A 24,453-nucleotide genomic window follows, 5' to 3' on the forward strand; every position below is an offset into this window, starting at 1 on the left:
AACAAACTTTACAGACCCTTCCTGATCTATGCAATCATCAAGAACCCAAAGACATTTTTCCTTAACGGAAAGTTATAGGGGATATAAAACAGACTAAATGGACCACATGGAACACATTTCTGAAAATACTTTTAAATACTTTTACATATAAATGTACTCCTCATTTGAAAATCAAACAACTTGGCCTTTTTTGATTAGTAACAAAGATATGCCTTTTTATTTGCATGTCCACAACACATATCAAAAAATAACAGGTTTAACCAAAAAATCTTTTTCAGATTTGTTTTACAAGACAAAAATGTCTTTTCCTTGGATGATCTTCAGTGCATTCTGAACGTCGTTCATTTTAGACCACACTGCAAAACAATTGTGAAATTACTTTGAAATAGGACCAAAACAATACATTTTACTAATAATGTAATAAATTCAAAATTATTTTATGTTTGAATTCAATATATTTTAGCTAGTGCTGGGCAAGTTAACGCATGAATTAATTAACGGCGACAATTATATTATTGCGCATTAACGCAGTTTTTTGAAATTTATTATTAAGCGGTCATTTTTAACACAAAAACCGGGCAGCGAGCGGTGAACAGCTGTGTTTCTGTGGCGTCACTTCCTTCTGCTGCCGCTCCCCCCCCCCGGGTGACACGCCCGGTCTCTCTCTCTCTCTCTCTCTCTTCAAATTTGCTTTATTGACATGAACGTTTAGAAACGGTATATTGCCAGAGCATCAATTATATCAATAAACAATAATATTCCTAATTGTATTGAATGTTTCACATTTTAGGAGGAAGTGCTGTCTCAGCCTCACCTGTCCCACAGTGACCACATATTGTGTTCTCTCTTGGTTGCAGGATGTTTAGTGTCTTCCTTTAGATGTCCAGTTTGTAGTCACTGAGCCTGTACTTGGTGAGGATCTGTCTCTGCTTTCTATCTCTGACAGTAGAGAGATATTCGGACTATTCATAATCTCTTTCTAGGGCCAGATAACATTCTAATCTACTTTGTCTTTTAGTTTCTTCTCTCCAGGGTTCCAGATCGGTTTCTTTACATGGCGTTATGTGTTTTACTCTGGTTGGTGTTTGGAGAGCAGTGTTGTTGAGAGACTGGTCCCCGTGTGTCTGAGAGGAGGCAGTTAGTCTCAGTACCAGCTGACATAGGGGACTCTTCTCTGGGCTCAGCTCTTGGGTTTGGAGGGCTTTGGAGTGGAGGGTGTCTGGGGGGCTGGATTTAAGGTGATTGAAGAATGTGAGTGCTCTCTTTTGAATGTTAATGATCAGTGGGTATCGGCCTAGTTCTGCTCTACATGCATCTGTTGGTGTGTTTCTGTGTACGTGTAAAATGTATCTGCAAAATTCTGCGTGTAGAGATTCTGTTGGATGTTTGTCCCAGCGGGTATAACTGTGATGACTGAGTGGACCCCATACTTCACTACTATATAGCGCAATGGGCTGGATGACACTGTTAAAGATTTTGAGCCAGATTTTAATTGGGATTTGAAAATTATAACATTTTCTCTTAATTGCATTTAGAGGTCTTCGAGCTTTTTCTTTTAGTGCATCCACTGCCATGTTGAAACTCCCTGATGCGGTTATGGTTATACCAAGGTAGGTATAACTCATACTATGTTATTATTTATGGTAAACTGGTATTTGTTCTCCTGACATCTGGGGCGTTTTTGAAAAATCATGATATTGGTTTTCTTCATGTTTACTGCCAGGGCCCAGTTGTGACAGAACTTTTCCACTATGTCCAGCTGTTGCTGTAGTCCTTGTTCAGTAGGAGACAGTAGAACCAGGTCATCGGCATAAAACAGACACTTCACCTCTATCTAGGAGGGAGAGCCCAGGAACAGCACATTGATCCAACTCAACAGCAAGTTAATTTATATATATATTGAATAAAGTCGGACTTAAATTGCAACCCTGACGAACCCTCTCTCTCTCTCTCTGAGAGCGTGGTGGTGGTAAGCGTGGAGAGCGTTGCTAAATGTTTGATTTTTCTCAAACTTTTCTTCAATCTTTTTTCATAGTTCACTGTGTGATTGAGTTGTGGTGGTTTGAGGTTGTTGTCGGGGTATTTGGTGTTTTGGGCGGACAGAGAACCGTGTTTCTTGTCGGGGATGGCGTCCTCTGAGACGCCGTCCATGTCTTTGAGGCATGGAGTTTGTTTTCAGCCCGACCCGTGTGTCCCGGTAGAGGCGGTTCTCCTGGCTGTGGGAGAACGTGTGGGACACACTAACCTGTCCTGGCGGATTTAATAGCGAGCGGCGTATCGCTGAACGGCGTGTATCTGCAGGTTTCCCCGCTCGCAGTGCCCTCCACCCGGGTCACCGTCTCCGATTTTCCCCGTTCATCCTCAACCAGGTGTTGGAGCGAGAGCTGCAGCGCTTCGGGAAGCTGGCGAGCAGCTTCAGGACTGTGGGTCTGGGTTGTAAAAATGATAAACTGAAACATGTCCAGTCCTTCAGGAGACAAGTGTTCATGTTCCTTACCTGTCCTTCACAGACGCTGGAGGTCTCCTTTAGAGTGAAGCACGGGGAGGGACACTACATGGTGTACGCTAGCACAGGTAGCATCAGGTGCTTTGAGTGCGGGGAAGTGGGGCACACGCGGACCGCTTGTCCTCACAGGCCGGCCGAAGGGCACCCCGAGCCGGGGGCCGTACCGGCGGAGGAGCTCGATCACTCATACCTTCCTCTTCTCCTGCTGTCAGTGCTTCCGCTGCTACTTTCCTTTCCTCTACTACTTTCCTTCCCTCTACTTCTTTCCTTCCCTCTGTTGTGAGACTCAGAACAGCTGAGTTCTCATCAATAATTGTGTCTCTGCCTAAATCCGCTCTCTGTTCCCCGTCCTGACTGTCTGTCTGCCCGCTATGCCCCTCCTCCTCCGGCGGGTCGTCACCCCCCCCGCGGAGCAGCGACCTCCGCCGGCTAGTCATTTAGCGGAGCTCCAGTGTGTGAGGGAAAGTGGAGGAGGCAGCAGTAATGGGCCGACAGCTGAAGCTGACCAAAGTCAGGCTGCTGGTCCAGAGGTGAGTGGGAGGGCTTGTGTTGTGGAGGAGGAGATGGAGTACGACTCTGACGGTCTCTCTGTCAGACTCACAGTGGAGGTCGGTACAAGCTGAGGGAAATTAATAACTTCGGAAAATCTGTAGAAGTTTTAGACTATTTTCCAGACGCAGACAAGTTTATTAAAAGTGTTTTGATGTGAGGTTGATGTGGATTCATTAGATGAAAAGAAACGTTTCCGTCTAAAGAAGCACGTGACGAGTCTCAGGAAGCTAAAGAAGAGAGATGAAGGGAAAGGTTCCAAAAGGTTAAGAACCTCTAAGTGAGTCTATGATGGATGTGATTCACTTAATCTTTCTGTTAGTGTTTCTTCTAGCTGTCTACATCACGGCTCTGTTTCTTTTCTCAGTGCACAAGGTGAGGGTTTGTTTTTTTAATATTGATGAGGTGACAGGAATGTCTATTGGATGGGAATGGCTGCTACCTCAGCTCTCTTACAGGGGGAGGGTCCTAATTGTCAATGACTTGGTTGCCTCAACCCTTTGGCACAGACTGGTAGTCCTATCTCCACCACAGGGCCTGATTAAAGAAATCCAGAGGGCAGTTGTGGACTTCTTCTGGTCAGGGCTTCACTGGCTGAGATCTGCGGTGCTGTACCTGCCGGTCCAGGAGGGAGGGCAGGGCCTGGTGGACATCACATCACGCATCACAGCCTTCAGACTGCAGACAGCTCAGAGACTGCTGTACAGCTTCGGCCTGCCATGGACTGCCTGTGTGCTGCTGAGGAGGGCTGGACGCTTAGGTTGTGACAAATACCTGTTCCTACTTCAGCCCCAGTCAGTGGATCTAACTGGTCTGACACCGTTCCACCAGTCCGTCTTACAGGCGTGGCAGGTTTTCACAGTCCCTCAGAGAGCTGTGACGACACCACTGATCCAACATCCGGTCCAGCAGGCAGGCTCAGGCTGGTATCGATATATCGATATATATCTCGATATATCGATATATATCTCGATCTCGATATATCGATATATATCTCGATCTCGATATATATCGATCTCGATATATTGATATATCGATATATATCGATCTCGATATATATCGATCTCGATATATCGATATATATCGATCTCGATATATCGATATATATCGATCTCGATATATCGATATATATCGATCTCGATATATCGATATATATCGATATATATCGATCTCGATATATATCGATCTCGATATATATCGATCTCGATATATATCGATCTCGATATATATCGATCTCGATATATATCGATCTCGATATATATCGATCTCGATATATATCGATCTCGATATATATCGATCTCGATATATATCGATCTCGATATATCGATCTCGATATATATCGATCTCGATATATCGATCTCGATATATATCGAGATCGATATATCTCGATATATCGATCTCGATATATCGAGATCTCGATATATATCGAGATCTCTCGAGATATCTCTCGAGATATATCTCTCGAGATATATCTCTCGAGATATATATCTCGAGATATATATCTCGAGATATATATCTCGAGATATATATCTCGAGATATCTCTCGATCTCTCGATCTCTCGATATCGATATATCTCGATCTCTCGATATATCGATATATATCTCGATCTCTCGATATATCGATATATATCTCGATATATCGATATATCGATATATATCTCGATATATCGATATATATCTCGATATATCGATATATCGATATATATCTCGATCTCTCGATATATCGATATATATCTCGATCTCTCGATATATCGAGAGATCGAGATATATATCGATATATCGAGAGAACGTGTGGGACACACTAACCTGTCCTGGCGGATTTAATAGCGAGCGGCGTATCGCTGAACGGCGTGTATCTGCAGGTATCTCGAGATATATATCTCGAGATATATATCTCGAGATATCTCTCGATCTCTCGATCTCTCGATATCGATATATCTCGATCTCTCGATATATCGATATATATCTCGATCTCTCGATATATCGATATATATCTCGATATATCGATATATCGATATATATCTCGATCTCTCGATATATCGATATATATCTCGATCTCTCGATATATCTCGATCTCTCGATATCGATATCGATATATCTCTCGATCTCGATATCGATATCGATATATCGATATATATCTCGATCTCGATATCGATATCGATATATCGATATATATCTCGATCTCGATATCGATATATCTCGATATCGATATATCGATATATATCTCGATATATATCTCGATCTCGATATCTCGATATATCGATCTCGATATATCGATCTCGATATATCGATATATCGAGATATATCGAGATCGAGATATATCTCGATATATATCTCGATCTCGAGATATCTCGATATATCGATATATCGATATATATATCGATATATATCGATATATCGATATATCGATATATCGATATATCGATATATATCGATATATATCTCGATATATCGATCTCGATATCGATATATCGAGATCGATATATCTCGATATATCTCGATATATCGATCTCGATAAATCGATATATCGAGATCGATATATCGATATATATCGAGATCTCGAGATATCTCGATATATCGATATATCGAGATATATATCGATATATCGAGATCGAGATATATATCGATATCGAGAGATCGAGATATATCGATATCGATAGATCGAGATATATCGATATATCTCGCTATATCGATATCGAGAGATCGAGATATCGAGATATATCGAGATCGAGATATATCTCGATATCGATATAGCGAGATATATCGATATATCTCGATCTATCGATATCGATATATCTCGATCTCTCGATATCGATATATATCTCGATCTCGATATATCGATATATATCTCGATATATCGATATATCGAGATATCTCGAGATCTCGATATATATCGATATATCGATCTCGATATATCGATTTATCGAGATCGATATATCGAGATATATCGAGATATATCGATCTCGATATATCGATATCGAGATCGATATATCGAGATATATCGATATCGATATCGAGATCGATATATCGAGATATATATCGATATATATCGATATATCGATATATCGATATATCGATATATCGATATATATCGATATATATATCGATATATCGATATATCGAGATATCTCGAGATCGAGATATATATCGAGATATATCTCGATCTCGATATATCTCGATATATCGATATATCGAGATCGATATATCGAGATCGATATATCGAGATATCGAGATCGAGATATATATCGATATCGAGATATATATCGATATATCGATATCGAGATATATCGATATCGAGATCGAGATATATATCGATATATATCGATATATCGATATATATATCGATATATCGATATATCGATATATCGATATATCGAGATATCGATATATCGATATCTCGATATATCGATATATCGATATATCGATATCTCGAGATCGAGATATATATCGATATCGATATCGAGATATATATCGATATCGAGAGATCGAGATATATATCGATATCGAGAGATCTCGATATATCTCGATATATCGATATCGATAGATCGATATATCTCGATATCTCGATAGATCGAGATATCGATATCGAGATCGATATTGATATATCGAGATCGATATCTCGATATATATCGAGATATCGATATATCGAGATCGATATCTCGATATATATCGAGATATCGATATATCGAGATCGGTATATATCGAGATATCGATATATCGAGATCGATATATCGAGATCTCTATCTCGAGATCGATATCTCGATATATATCGAGATATCTCGATATCTCGATATATATCTCGATATCTCGATATATATCGAGATATCGATATATCGAGATATCGATATATCGAGATATCGATATATCGAGATATCGAGATCGATATATCTCGATATATCGATCTCGATATCGATATCGATATATCTCGATATATCGATCTCGATATCGATATATCGAGATCGATATATCTCGATATATCTCGATATATCGAGATCGATATATCTCGATATATCGATCTCGATAAATCGATATATCGAGATCGATATATCGATATATATCGAGATCTCGAGATATCTCGATATATCGATATATCGAGATATATATCGATATATCGAGATCGAGATATATATCGATATCGAGAGATCGAGATATATCGATATCGATAGATCGAGATATATCGATATATCTCGCTATATCGATATCGAGATATATCTCGATCTCGATATATCTCGATATCTCGATCTCTCGATATCGATATAGCGATGATCCTTGGATGATCTTCAGTGCATTCTGAACGTCGTTCATTTTAGACCACACTGCAAAACAATTGTGAAATTACTTTGAAATAGGACCAAAACAATACATTTTACTAATAATGTAATAAATTCAAAATTATTTTATGTTTGAATTCAATATATTTTAGCTAGTGCTGGGCAAGTTAACGCATGAATTAATTAACGGCGACAATTATATTATTGCGCATTAACGCAGTTTTTTGAAATTTATTATTAAGCGGTCATTTTTAACACAAAAACCGGGCAGCGAGCGGTGAACAGCTGTGTTTCTGTGGCGTCACTTCCTTCTGCTGCCGCTCCCCCCCCCCGGGTGACACGCCCGGTCTCTCTCTCTCTCTCTCTCTCTTCAAATTTGCTTTATTGACATGAACGTTTAGAAACGGTATATTGCCAGAGCATCAATTATATCAATAAACAATAATATTCCTAATTGTATTGAATGTTTCACATTTTAGGAGGAAGTGCTGTCTCAGCCTCACCTGTCCCACAGTGACCACATATTGTGTTCTCTCTTGGTTGCAGGATGTTTAGTGTCTTCCTTTAGATGTCCAGTTTGTAGTCACTGAGCCTGTACTTGGTGAGGATCTGTCTCTGCTTTCTATCTCTGACAGTAGAGAGATATTCGGACTATTCATAATCTCTTTCTAGGGCCAGATAACATTCTAATCTACTTTGTCTTTTAGTTTCTTCTCTCCAGGGTTCCAGATCGGTTTCTTTACATGGCGTTATGTGTTTTACTCTGGTTGGTGTTTGGAGAGCAGTGTTGTTGAGAGACTGGTCCCCGTGTGTCTGAGAGGAGGCAGTTAGTCTCAGTACCAGCTGACATAGGGGACTCTTCTCTGGGCTCAGCTCTTGGGTTTGGAGGGCTTTGGAGTGGAGGGTGTCTGGGGGGCTGGATTTAAGGTGATTGAAGAATGTGAGTGCTCTCTTTTGAATGTTAATGATCAGTGGGTATCGGCCTAGTTCTGCTCTACATGCATCTGTTGGTGTGTTTCTGTGTACGTGTAAAATGTATCTGCAAAATTCTGCGTGTAGAGATTCTGTTGGATGTTTGTCCCAGCGGGTATAACTGTGATGACTGAGTGGACCCCATACTTCACTACTATATAGCGCAATGGGCTGGATGACACTGTTAAAGATTTTGAGCCAGATTTTAATTGGGATTTGAAAATTATAACATTTTCTCTTAATTGCATTTAGAGGTCTTCGAGCTTTTTCTTTTAGTGCATCCACTGCCATGTTGAAACTCCCTGATGCGGTTATGGTTATACCAAGGTAGGTATAACTCATACTATGTTATTATTTATGGTAAACTGGTATTTGTTCTCCTGACATCTGGGGCGTTTTTGAAAAATCATGATATTGGTTTTCTTCATGTTTACTGCCAGGGCCCAGTTGTGACAGAACTTTTCCACTATGTCCAGCTGTTGCTGTAGTCCTTGTTCAGTAGGAGACAGTAGAACCAGGTCATCGGCATAAAACAGACACTTCACCTCTATCTAGGAGGGAGAGCCCAGGAACAGCACATTGATCCAACTCAACAGCAAGTTAATTTATATATATATTGAATAAAGTCGGACTTAAATTGCAACCCTGACGAACCCTCTCTCTCTCTCTCTGAGAGCGTGGTGGTGGTAAGCGTGGAGAGCGTTGCTAAATGTTTGATTTTTCTCAAACTTTTCTTCAATCTTTTTTCATAGTTCACTGTGTGATTGAGTTGTGGTGGTTTGAGGTTGTTGTCGGGGTATTTGGTGTTTTGGGCGGACAGAGAACCGTGTTTCTTGTCGGGGATGGCGTCCTCTGAGACGCCGTCCATGTCTTTGAGGCATGGAGTTTGTTTTCAGCCCGACCCGTGTGTCCCGGTAGAGGCGGTTCTCCTGGCTGTGGGAGAACGTGTGGGACACACTAACCTGTCCTGGCGGATTTAATAGCGAGCGGCGTATCGCTGAACGGCGTGTATCTGCAGGTTTCCCCGCTCGCAGTGCCCTCCACCCGGGTCACCGTCTCCGATTTTCCCCGTTCATCCTCAACCAGGTGTTGGAGCGAGAGCTGCAGCGCTTCGGGAAGCTGGCGAGCAGCTTCAGGACTGTGGGTCTGGGTTGTAAAAATGATAAACTGAAACATGTCCAGTCCTTCAGGAGACAAGTGTTCATGTTCCTTACCTGTCCTTCACAGACGCTGGAGGTCTCCTTTAGAGTGAAGCACGGGGAGGGACACTACATGGTGTACGCTAGCACAGGTAGCATCAGGTGCTTTGAGTGCGGGGAAGTGGGGCACACGCGGACCGCTTGTCCTCACAGGCCGGCCGAAGGGCACCCCGAGCCGGGGGCCGTACCGGCGGAGGAGCTCGATCACTCATACCTTCCTCTTCTCCTGCTGTCAGTGCTTCCGCTGCTACTTTCCTTTCCTCTACTACTTTCCTTCCCTCTACTTCTTTCCTTCCCTCTGTTGTGAGACTCAGAACAGCTGAGTTCTCATCAATAATTGTGTCTCTGCCTAAATCCGCTCTCTGTTCCCCGTCCTGACTGTCTGTCTGCCCGCTATGCCCCTCCTCCTCCGGCGGGTCGTCACCCCCCCCGCGGAGCAGCGACCTCCGCCGGCTAGTCATTTAGCGGAGCTCCAGTGTGTGAGGGAAAGTGGAGGAGGCAGCAGTAATGGGCCGACAGCTGAAGCTGACCAAAGTCAGGCTGCTGGTCCAGAGGTGAGTGGGAGGGCTTGTGTTGTGGAGGAGGAGATGGAGTACGACTCTGACGGTCTCTCTGTCAGACTCACAGTGGAGGTCGGTACAAGCTGAGGGAAATTAATAACTTCGGAAAATCTGTAGAAGTTTTAGACTATTTTCCAGACGCAGACAAGTTTATTAAAAGTGTTTTGATGTGAGGTTGATGTGGATTCATTAGATGAAAAGAAACGTTTCCGTCTAAAGAAGCACGTGACGAGTCTCAGGAAGCTAAAGAAGAGAGATGAAGGGAAAGGTTCCAAAAGGTTAAGAACCTCTAAGTGAGTCTATGATGGATGTGATTCACTTAATCTTTCTGTTAGTGTTTCTTCTAGCTGTCTACATCACGGCTCTGTTTCTTTTCTCAGTGCACAAGGTGAGGGTTTGTTTTTTTAATATTGATGAGGTGACAGGAATGTCTATTGGATGGGAATGGCTGCTACCTCAGCTCTCTTACAGGGGGAGGGTCCTAATTGTCAATGACTTGGTTGCCTCAACCCTTTGGCACAGACTGGTAGTCCTATCTCCACCACAGGGCCTGATTAAAGAAATCCAGAGGGCAGTTGTGGACTTCTTCTGGTCAGGGCTTCACTGGCTGAGATCTGCGGTGCTGTACCTGCCGGTCCAGGAGGGAGGGCAGGGCCTGGTGGACATCACATCACGCATCACAGCCTTCAGACTGCAGACAGCTCAGAGACTGCTGTACAGCTTCGGCCTGCCATGGACTGCCTGTGTGCTGCTGAGGAGGGCTGGACGCTTAGGTTGTGACAAATACCTGTTCCTACTTCAGCCCCAGTCAGTGGATCTAACTGGTCTGACACCGTTCCACCAGTCCGTCTTACAGGCGTGGCAGGTTTTCACAGTCCCTCAGAGAGCTGTGACGACACCACTGATCCAACATCCGGTCCAGCAGGCAGGCTCAGGCTGGTATCGATATATCGATATGTATCTCGATATATCGATATATATCTCGATCTCGATATATCGATATATATCTCGATCTCGATATATATCGATCTCGATATATTGATATATCGATATATATCGATCTCGATATATATCGATCTCGATATATCGATATATATCGATCTCGATATATCGATATATATCGATCTCGATATATCGATATATATCGATCTCGATATATCGATATATATCGATATATATCGATCTCGATATATATCGATCTCGATATATATCGATCTCGATATATATCGATCTCGATATATATCGATCTCGATATATATCGATCTCGATATATATCGATCTCGATATATATCGATCTCGATATATATCGATCTCGATATATATCGATCTCGATATATATCGATCTCGATATATCGATCTCGATATATATCGATCTCGATATATCGATCTCGATATATATCGAGATCGATATATCTCGATATATCGATCTCGATATATCGAGATCTCGATATATATCGAGATCTCTCGAGATATCTCTCGAGATATATCTCTCGAGATATATATCTCGAGATATATATCTCGAGATATATATCTCGATATATATCTCTCGATCTCTCGATCTCTCGATATCGATATATCTCGATCTCTCGATATATCGATATATATCTCGATCTCTCGATATATCGATATATATCTCGATATATCGATATATCGATATATATCTCGATATATCGATATATATCTCGATATATCGATATATCGATATATATCTCGATCTCTCGATATATCGATATATATCTCGATCTCTCGATATATCGAGAGATCGAGATATATATCGATATATCGAGAGAACGTGTGGGACACACTAACCTGTCCTGGCGGATTTAATAGCGAGCGGCGTATCGCTGAACGGCGTGTATCTGCAGGTATCTCGAGATATATATCTCGAGATATATATCTCGAGATATATATCTCGAGATATCTCTCGATCTCTCGATCTCTCGATATCGATATATCTCGATCTCTCGATATATCGATATATATCTCGATCTCTCGATATATCGATATATATCTCGATATATCGATATATCGATATATATCTCGATCTCTCGATATATCGATATATATCTCGATCTCTCGATATATCTCGATCTCTCGATATCGATATCGATATATCGATATATATCTCGATCTCGATATCGATATCGATATATCGATATATATCTCGATCTCGATATCGATATCGATATATCGATATATATCTCGATCTCGATATCGATATATCTCGATATCGATATATCGATATATATCTCGATATCGATATATATCTCGATCTCGATATCTCGATATATCGATCTCGATATATCGATCTCGATATATCGATATATATCGAGATCGAGATATATCTCGATATATATCTCGATCTCGAGATATCTCGATATATCGATATATCGATATATATATCGATATATATCGATATATCGATATATCGATATATCGATATATCGATATATCGATATATCTATCGATATATCGATATATATATCGATATATCGATATATCGATAGATATATCGATATATCGATATCTCGATATATCGATAGATCGATATCTCGATAGATCGATAGATCGATATATCGATAGATCGATAGATCGATAGATCGATAGATCGATAGATCGATAGATCGATAGATCGATATATCGATATATCGATATATCGATATATCGATATATCGATATATATATCTCGATATATCGAGATATATATCGATATATCGAGATCGAGATATATATCGATATCGAGAGATCGAGATATATATCGATATCGAGAGATCTCGATATATCTCGATATATCGATATCGATAGATCGATATATCTCGATATCTCGATAGATCGAGATATCGATATCGAGATCGATATCGATATATCGAGATCGATATATCGAGATCGATATCTCGATATATATCGAGATATCGATATATCGAGATCGATATCTCGATATATATCGAGATATCGATATATCGAGATCGGTATATATCGAGATATCGATATATCGAGATCGATATATCGAGATCTCTATCTCGAGATCGATATCTCGATATATATCGAGATATCTCGATATCTCGATATATATCTCGATATCTCGATATATATCGAGATATCGATATATCGAGATATCGAGATCGATATATCTCGATATATCGATCTCGATATCGATATCGATATATCTCGATATATCGATATCGATATATCTCGATATATCGATCTCGATATCGATATATCGAGATCGATATATCTCGATATATCTCGATATATCGATCTCGATATCGATATATCGAGATCGATATATCTCGATATATCTCGATATATCGATCTCGATAAATCGATATATCGAGATCGATATATCGATATATATCGAGATCTCGAGATATCTCGATATATCGATATATCGAGATATATATCGATATATCGAGATCGAGATATATATCGATATCGAGAGATCGAGATATATCGATATCGATAGATCGAGATATATCGATATATCTCGCTATATCGATATCGAGAGATCGAGATATCGAGATATATCGAGATCGAGATATATCTCGATATCGATATAGCGAGATATATCGATATATCTCGATCTATCGATATCGATATATCTCGATCTCTCGATATCGATATATATCTCGATCTCGATATATCGATATATATCTCGATATATCGATATATCGAGATATCTCGAGATCTCGATATATATCGATATATCGATCTCGATATATCGATTTATCGAGATCGATATATCGAGATATATCGAGATATATCGATCTCGATATATCGATATCGAGATCGATATATCGAGATATATCGATATCGATATCGAGATCGATATATCGAGATATATCGATCTCGATATCTCGATATATCGATATCTCGATATATCGATATCTCGATATATATCGAGATATCGAGATATATATCGAGATATCGAGATATCTCGATATATATCGAGATATCGATCTCGAGATAGAGATCTCGATATATCGATCTCGATATATCGATATCGCGATATATACCGATCTCGATATATCGATATCTCGATATATATCGAGATATCGATCTCGATATATCGATATCTCGATATATATCGAGATATCGATCTCGATATATCGATATCGATCTCGATATCGATATCTCGATCTATCGAGATATCGAGATATATCGATCTATCGATATCGATATATCGAGATCTCTCGATATCGATATATATCTCGATCTCTCGATATCGATATATATCTCGATCTCGATATATCGATATATATCTCGATATATATCGAGATATATATATCGATATATCGATCTCGATATATCGATATATATCTCGATATATATCGAGATATATATATCGATATATCGATATATCGATATATCGAGATATCGAGATATCGATATATCGATATATCGAGATATCGATATATCGATATATCTATCGATATATCGATATATCGATATATATATCGATATATCGATATATCGATATATCGATATATCGATATATATCGATATATATATCGATATATCGATATATCGAGATATCTCGAGATCGAGATATATATCGAGATATATCTCGATCTCGATATATCTCGATATATCGATATATCGAGATCGATATATCGAGATCGATATATCGAGATATCGAGATCGAGATATATATCGATATCGAGATATATATCGATATATCGATATCGAGATATATCGATATCGAGATCGAGATATATATCGATATATCGATATCGATATCGAGATCGAGATATATATCGATATATCGATATCGATATCGAGATCGAGATATATATCGATATATCGATATCGATATCGAGAGATCGAGATATATCGAGAGATCGAGATATATATCGATATATCGAGAGATCGAGATATATATCGATATATCGATATATCGAGATATATATCGATATATCGAGAGATCGAGATATATATCGATATATCGAGAGATCGAGATATATCGATATCGAGAGATCGAGAGATCGAGAGATATCTCGAGATATATATCTCGAGATATATATCTCGAGATATATATCTCGAGATACCTGCAGATACACGCCGTTCAGCGATACGCCGCTCGCTATTAAATCCGCCAGGACAGGTTAGTGTGTCCCACACGTTCTCTCGATATATCGATATATATCTCGATCTCTCGATATATCGAGAGATCGAGATATATATCGATATATCGAGAGATCGAGATATATATCGATATATCGATATATCGAGATATATATCGATATATCGAGAGATCGAGATATATATCGATATATCGAGAGATCGAGATATATCGATATCGAGAGATCGAGAGATCGAGAGATATCTCGAGATATATATCTCGAGATATATATCTCGAGATATATATCTCGAGATATATATCTCGAGATATATATCTCGAGAGATATATCTCGATATATCTCGATATATCTCGATATATATCTCGATCTCGAGATATATCGAGATATCGATATCGAGATCGATATCGATATATCGAGATCGATATCTCGATATATATCGAGATATCGATATATCGAGATCGATATCTCGATATATATCGAGATATCGATATATCGAGATCGATCTATCGAGATATCGATATATCGAGATCGATATCTCGATATATATCGAGATATCGATATATCGAGATCGATATATCGATATATATCGAGATATCGATATATCGAGATATCGATATATCGAGATATCGAGATCGATATATCGATATATATCTCGATATCGATATATCGAGATCGATATATATCGATATATATCTCGATATCGATATATCGAGATCGATATATCTCGATATATCGATCTCGATATCGATATATCGAGATCGATATATCGAGATCGATATATCTCGATATATCTCGCTATATCGATCTCGATATATCGAGATCGATATATCTCGATATATCTCGATATATCGATCTCGATATATCGATATATCGAGATCGATATATCGAGATATATCGAGATCTCGAGATATCTCGATATATCGATATATCGAGATATATCGAGATATATCGAGATCGAGATATATATCGATATCGAGAGATCGAGATATATCGATATCGATAGATCGAGATATATCGATATATCTCGATATATCGATATCGAGAGATCGAGATATCGAGATATATCGAGATCTCGAGATCTCGATATATCGATATCGAGATATATATCGATATATATCGATCTCGATATATCGATATCGAGATATATATCGATATATCGATCTCGATATCTCGATATATCGATATCTCGATATATCGATATCTCGATATATATCGATATATCGATCTCGATATATCGATATCTCGATATATATCGAGATATCGATCTCGATATATCGATATCTCGATAGATCGATCTCGATATATCGATATCTCGATATATATCGAGATATCGATCTCGATATATCGATATCTCGATATATATCGAGATATCGATCTCGATATATCGATATCGATCTCGATATCGATATCTCGATATATCTCGAGATCGAGATATATATCGAGATATATCGAGATATATCGAGATATATCTCTCGAGATATATATCTCGAGATATATATCTCGAGATATATATCTCGAGATATATATCTCGAGATATATATCTCGAGATATCTCTCGATCTCTCGATCTCTCGATATCGATATATCTCGATCTCTCGATATATCGATATATATCTCGATCTCTCGATATATCGATATATATCTCGATATATCGATATATCGATATATATCTCGATCTCTCGATATATCGATATATATCTCGATCTCTCGATATATCGAGAGATCGAGATATATATCGATATATCGAGAGAACGTGTGGGACACACTAACCTGTCCTGGCGGATTTAATAGCGAGCGGCGTATCGCTGAACGGCGTGTATCTGCAGGTATCTCGAGATATATATCTCGAGATATATATCTCGAGATATATATCTCGAGATATCTCTCGATCTCTCGATCTCTCGATATCGATATATCTCGATCTCTCGATATATCGATATATATCTCGATCTCTCGATATATCGATATATATCTCGATATATCGATATATCGATATATATCTCGATCTCTCGATATATCGATATATATCTCGATCTCTCGATATATCTCGATCTCTCGATATCGATATCGATATATCGATATATATCTCGATCTCGATATCGATATCGATATATCGATATATATCTCGATCTCGATATCGATATCGATATATCGATATATATCTCGATCTCGATATCGATATATCTCGATATCGATATATCGATATATATCTCGATATCGATATATATCTCGATATCTCGATATATCGATCTCGATATATCGATCTCGATATATCGATATATCGAGATATATCGAGATCGAGATATATCTCGATATATATCTCGATCTCGAGATATCTCGATATCTCGATATATCGATATATATATCGATATATATCGATATATCGATATATCGATATATCGATATATCGATATATATATCGATATATCGATATATCGATAGATATATCGATATATCGATATCTCGATATATCTCGCTATATCGATCTCGATATATCGAGATCGATATATCTCGATATATCTCGATATATCGATCTCGATATATCGATATATCGAGATCGATATATCGATATATATCGAGATCGATATATCGATATATATCGAGATCTCGAGATATCTCGATATATCGATATATCGAGATATATATCGATATATCGAGATCGAGATATATATCGATATCGAGAGATCGAGATATATCGATATCGATAGATCGAGATATATCGATATATCTCGATATATCGATATCGAGAGATCGAGATATCGAGATATATCGAGATCTCGAGATCTCGATATATCTCGATATCGAGAGATCGAGATATCGATATATCTCGAGATCTCGATATATCGATCTCGAGATCTCGATCTCGATATATCGATCTCGAGATCTCGATATATCGATCTCGATATATCGATCTCGAGATCTCGATATATCGATCTCGATATATCGATCTCGAGATCTCGATATATCGATCTCGATATCTCGATATATCGATCTCGATCTCGAGATCTCGAGGCACCGGCTCACAGGCACCGGCTCCATTTAACTCAGAAAGAGGAGGGGGGGCAGATAATGAGCAGATGGCATGGGAACACATGCATGCCCCCTGCCATCCATCTGGACAGTTCTGCAGGTGTAAAGTGTTCACTCGTAAAAAAAAATAAAGTATCTGACATCAAAGTGGTAAACAGCATGGCTGAACATGAAAGACAAACACAGCAGTACGACTTACTGCCTGGTCAATAGAGGCTGCATTTGTCTGTTGATCAGCCAAAGCCTCACAGTGTCAGAGAGAGAGGACAGAGGGAAGGAAAACACACCGTGAAGGACATTCACATATAGGTACACTGTATGGATGCTTTTCAGGAAGATACATGGCCTTGTTAAACCGTAAACATGCTGTGACAGTAACAGTACAGTCCGCTCATGGTTTGTTGTTAGACGGTAGATAGACAAGGATTCAGGGATCATTTGTTGTCATTATGCAACACAGGGATGCACAACTACTTCATTTGTAACCCAACAAACACACGACAAACTCAAGTAAAACAGTCGTACATTCCTGTAGTGCATTAGTTTGAATTTGTGCCTTAATGAATTAATATCGATATATCGAGATCGAGATATATATCGATATCGAGAGATCGAGATATATATCGATATCGAGAGATCTCGATATATCGATATATCTCGATATATCGATATCGATAGATCGATATATCTCGATATCTCGATAGATCGAGATATCGATATCGAGATCGATATCGATATATCGAGATCGATATCTCGATATATATCGAGATATCGATATATCGAGATCGATATCTCGATATATATCGAGATATCGATATATCGAGATCGGTATATATCGAGATATCGATATATCGAGATCGATATATCGAGATCTCTATCTCGAGATCGATATCTCGATATATATCGAGATATCTCGATATCTCGATATATATCTCGATATCTCGATATATATCGAGATATCGATATATCGAGATATCGATATATCGAGATATCGAGATCGATATATCTCGATATATCGATCTCGATATCGATATCGATATATCTCGATATATCGATCTCGATATCGATATATCGAGATCGATATATCTCGATATATCTCGATATATCGATCTCGATAAATCGATATATCGAGATCGATATATCGATATATATCGAGATCTCGAGATATCTCGATATATCGATATATCGAGATATATATCGATATATCGAGATCGAGATATATATCGATATCGAGAGATCGAGATATATCGATATCGATAGATCGAGATATATCGATATATCTCGATATATCGATATCGAGAGATCGAGATATCGAGATATATCGAGATCGAGATATATCTCGATATATATCTCGATCTCGAGATATATCGAGATATCGATATCGAGATCGATATCGATATATCGAGATCGATATCTCGATATATATCGAGATATCGATATATCGAGATCGATATCTCGATATCTCGATATATCGATATCTCGAGATCGATATATCGAGATATCGATATATCGAGATCGATATCTCGATATATGTCGAGATATCGATATATCGAGATCGATATATATCGAGATATCGATATATCGAGATATCGATATATCGAGATATCGAGATCGATATATCGATATATATCTCGATATCGATATATCGAGATCGATATATCTCGATATATCGATCTCGATATCGATATATCGAGATCGATATATCTCGATATATCGATCTCGATATCGATATATCGAGATCGATATATCTCGATATATCGATCTCGATATCGATATATCGAGATCGATATATCTCGATATATCTCGCTATATCGATCTCGATATATCGAGATCGATATATCTCGATATATCTCGATATATCGATCTCGATATATCGATATATCGAGATCGATATATCGATATATATCGAGATCTCGAGATATCTCGATATATCGATATATCGAGATATATATCGATATATCGAGATCGAGATATATATCGATATCGAGAGATCGAGATATATCGATATCGATAGATCGAGATATCGATATATCTCGATATATCGATATCGAGAGATCGAGATATCGAGAGATATCGAGATCTCGAGATCTCGATATATCTCGATATCGAGAGATCGAGATATCGATATATCTCGAGATCTCGATATATCGATCTCGAGATCTCGATCTCGATATATCGATCTCGAGATCTCGATATATCGATCTCGATATATCGATCTCGAGATCTCGATATATCGATCTCGATATCTCGATATATCGATCTCGATCTCGAGATCTCGAGGCACCGGCTCACAGGCACCGGCTCCATTTAACTCAGAAAGAGGAGGGGGGGCAGATAATGAGCAGATGGCATGGGAACACATGCATGCCCCCTGCCATCCATCTGGACAGTTCTGCAGGTGTAAAGTGTTCACTCGTAAAAAAAAAGATATATCGAGATATCGATATATCGAGATCGATATCTCGATATATATCGAGATATCGAGATATCGATATATCGAGATCGATATATCGATATATATCGAGATATCGATATATCGAGATATCGATATATCGAGATATCGAGATCGATATATCGATATATATCTCGATATCGATATATCGAGATCGATATATCTCGATATATCGATCTCGATATCGATATATCGAGATCGATATATCTCGATATATCTCGCTATATCGATCTCGATATATCGAGATCGATATATCTCGATATATCTCGATATATCGATCTCGATATATCGATATATCGAGATCGATATATCGATATATATCGAGATCTCGAGATATCTCGATATATCGATATATCGAGATATATATCGATATATCGAGATCGAGATATATATCGATATCGAGAGATCGAGATATATCGATATCGATAGATCGAGATATATCGATATATCTCGATATATCGATATCGAGAGATCGAGATATCGAGATATATCGAGATCTCGAGATCTCGATATATCTCGATATCGAGAGATATCGAGATCTCGAGATCTCGATATATCTCGATATCGAGAGATCGAGATATCGATATATCTCGAGATCTCGATATATCGATCTCGAGATCTCGATCTCGATATATCGATCTCGAGATCTCGATATATCGATCTCGATATATCGATCTCGAGATCTCGATATATCGATCTCGATATATCGATCTCGAGATCTCGATATATCGATCTCGATATCTCGATATATCGATCTCGATCTCGAGATCTCGAGGCACCGGCTCACAGGCACCGGCTCCATTTAACTCAGAAAGAGGAGGGGGGGCAGATAATGAGCAGATGGCATGGGAACACATGCATGCCCCCTGCCATCCATCTGGACAGTTCTGCAGGTGTAAAGTGTTCACTCGTAAAAAAAAATAAAGTATCTGACATCAAAGTGGTAAACAGCATGGCTGAACATGAAAGACAAACACAGCAGTACGACTTACTGCCTGGTCAATAGAGGCTGCATTTGTCTGTTGATCAGCCAAAGCCTCACAGTGTCAGAGAGAGAGGACAGAGGGAAGGAAAACACACCGTGAAGGACATTCACATATAGGTACACTGTATGGATGCTTTTCAGGAAGATACATGGCCTTGTTAAACCGTAAACATGCTGTGACAGTAACAGTACAGTCCGCTCATGGTTTGTTGTTAGACGGTAGATAGACAAGGATTCAGGGATCATTTGTTGTCATTATGCAACACAGGGATGCACAACTACTTCATTTGTAACCCAACAAACACACGACAAACTCAAGTAAAACAGTCGTACATTCCTGTAGTGCATTAGTTTGAATTTGTGCCTTAATGAATGAAAAGAGCAGCAACAGAAACAATTCTCTGCTCAGATAACATGGCCGACATCTTCACATCTTCATATTAAAGATGAGGACAACATTGTCCATCAACTGTGACTGTGTTTGAGCACCAAGTATCATGATGTGAACACAGAGTCCACCAGAGTCCTGCTCTCTGTCCTGATGTCCGCCCCTCAAGTGCAGTTTGATCCTGAACCACGATGGATCCAGGTCTCTGTGAAGACTACAGCACGCAATTGAATGACAAAAAAAAATAAAAAATCACTAAAATATTTTGATACAAAAAGGACAACATTTTATATACTTAAAACAATTTTGCAGCCTTTGTGTGATTTGTTGTTCCCTCAGGCATCTACAGAAAATAATCAGATTCACTTTTCTAGTGTTACCATCCTATTTTACAATATTTATAAATTACACTGAATACATGTTTCTGCCTTGATAAAGGTTGTTGTAGCAATAATGGAAAAAAGTCCTGGTCTTCTAATGTTTTAGTAAGTAACACGTTGCATTTCATAAGTATATTAGAGTGTTGTCAATAAAGCAAAGCAAACAAAAGGTAGGTGCTCTCAGCTTCTTTTCCTTGGCTGAACGCTCACTCACAGAACAAGGTGACGTATGACTCCTATGACAGAACCAGAGGGGCATCCAGACCTACGCTGCTTTGTGCACTCACGGCTCCTTCTTACACTGAGTGGTAAGAAAAGGCTGCCCTTTCACAGTAACACCAACGTGTTAATGATCAGCTCTCAATCGTACTATGTATAGTACATGTGCTGAAAGTATGAGTGTACTTCTGTGTGTGTGTCTATCACCATACAAATGACCTCTTTCAGTTTTTCAGTTCAGTGCGAGAAATCTAGTCTTTGTTGGGCTTGAACGAGTGCACTGAAGTCAGGCTGAATGTGTGAGGTGAGATGTGAAGGACAGCTGACAGGTGATCGTCAGTGAGAGAGGATCTGGATTTGTTGAACTTCATCACAGAGAATGTTTGTTCACAGATGTAGGTCGATCCAAAGAGAAGCAACATCTTCTGAGCATGCCTCATGTGTGGAAAGTTCTCCTCTTTGAGAGAAGAATAAAAATCCAGCAGTGCTACTGACAGTGCTCTGCAGTACTGCATCAGACTGCAGGTCAATGAGTTGGAGCTGAACATCACTGGGAGCATCATCCACACTGCACGTGAAGGGAGACGAAATCATGTTTCACTCTCAACTGTTTTGAAGTCTTGAAAACTCACCATGCAGTGCCCCTAACATGGATGAGTACCTGTGGAGGTGATCAACTGATGGTGTGGCTTCTGTCAGGGTTTGCAGGTGGGTGAGAGTGTTACCCTCCATCTGGCTTGAAAGAAACTGCAACTTTGTCATGAAAGCCTTCACCAGGCTACATGTGATACAGTGTGCAGTTTGGTATTCAGATCATTCATTAGTGCCGTCACATCAACAGCAAATGCAAAATCTGTCATCCAGTTTACATCAGAGAGCTCTGGGATGTTCTTGCCTTTCTTCTCACAAAACTCTTGAATCTCTGCTCTCAGGTCCCGAACTCTTTTACGCACTTTGCCCAGGCTGAGCCACCTGACAGCTGTGTGGTAGCCTGTCACTGTGTTCAGTCTCATGCTCCTCAAACTGTCTGTGATTCAATGCTCTTGCTTTGATGAAGTTAACTATTTTAGTTACAACATCAATAACGTGGTTAAGTTTTAGCACTGACTTACACAACACATTCTGATGTATAATACAATGCAAAAATACCAAGTTTAGTTCTGGGTCTATTTCAGTCACTTTATCTTGCATCCGCTTCAAAAGTCCGGCATTTTCCCCCGTCAGATTTGGACAACCATCGGTTGTGACACATGCCAGTTTGTCCCATTTCAGTCCCAGCTTGTGGAAGCATGCATTTACCTCCGTGAACAAATCACTCCCCGCCGTCGTCCCTTTCATTGACTGCATTGCTGCCAGCTCCTCTGTAATCACGAAGTCTTTCGTTATCCCACGTACAAAGATGAGTAACTGGGCTGTGTCCGCGGGCCACATCCGGCTGTTGCAGTCCGTACAATGCCCAGGTCTGATCTAACCTGTGAAACGGCTGCAACAGAAAGCATGCTGAATAAGTTAACTTAAGGTCCTGTTCCCGCAGCTCTCCCCTGCTCTCTCCTCCCGGCAAAATAGTCTTCTCTTGGCGGGGAGGACGAAACAAAAATACGAGTCGTTTTCTTGTACATACACGGACCATGGATGTGCCCTCTGGACGTCCAGCTTTACTTCTTCGTCCTCTCATGTTGGACTGAAAACAGACGCTTCAGTGACTCACTATTACGTTTCCAGGTACAGCAAGACAGGACGAGCCGGGGCTTGCTCGTTAGCATGCTGATTTCAGTAGATATCTGCAACAATGTAACCTCTTCACATTCTGGTGAGAATGTATGCATTTTTCAGAATGCTTTAAACTAAAATTCTGGCTAGATCTT

General features: G+C 39.2%; 1 pseudogene; it reads right to left on the reverse strand.

The window, feature by feature from the left end:
* Positions 1-10,649: 10,649 nt before the first annotated feature.
* Positions 10,650-24,019, reverse strand: LOC142955274 (general transcription factor II-I repeat domain-containing protein 2B-like; annotated as a pseudogene).
* Positions 24,020-24,453: the final 434 nt, after the last annotated feature.

This window comes from Anarhichas minor, unplaced genomic scaffold (genome assembly GCF_050575085.1).
Source record: "Anarhichas minor isolate MPS153535 unplaced genomic scaffold, ASM5057508v1 ptg000023l, whole genome shotgun sequence".
NCBI lineage: Eukaryota > Metazoa > Chordata > Actinopteri > Perciformes > Anarhichadidae > Anarhichas > Anarhichas minor.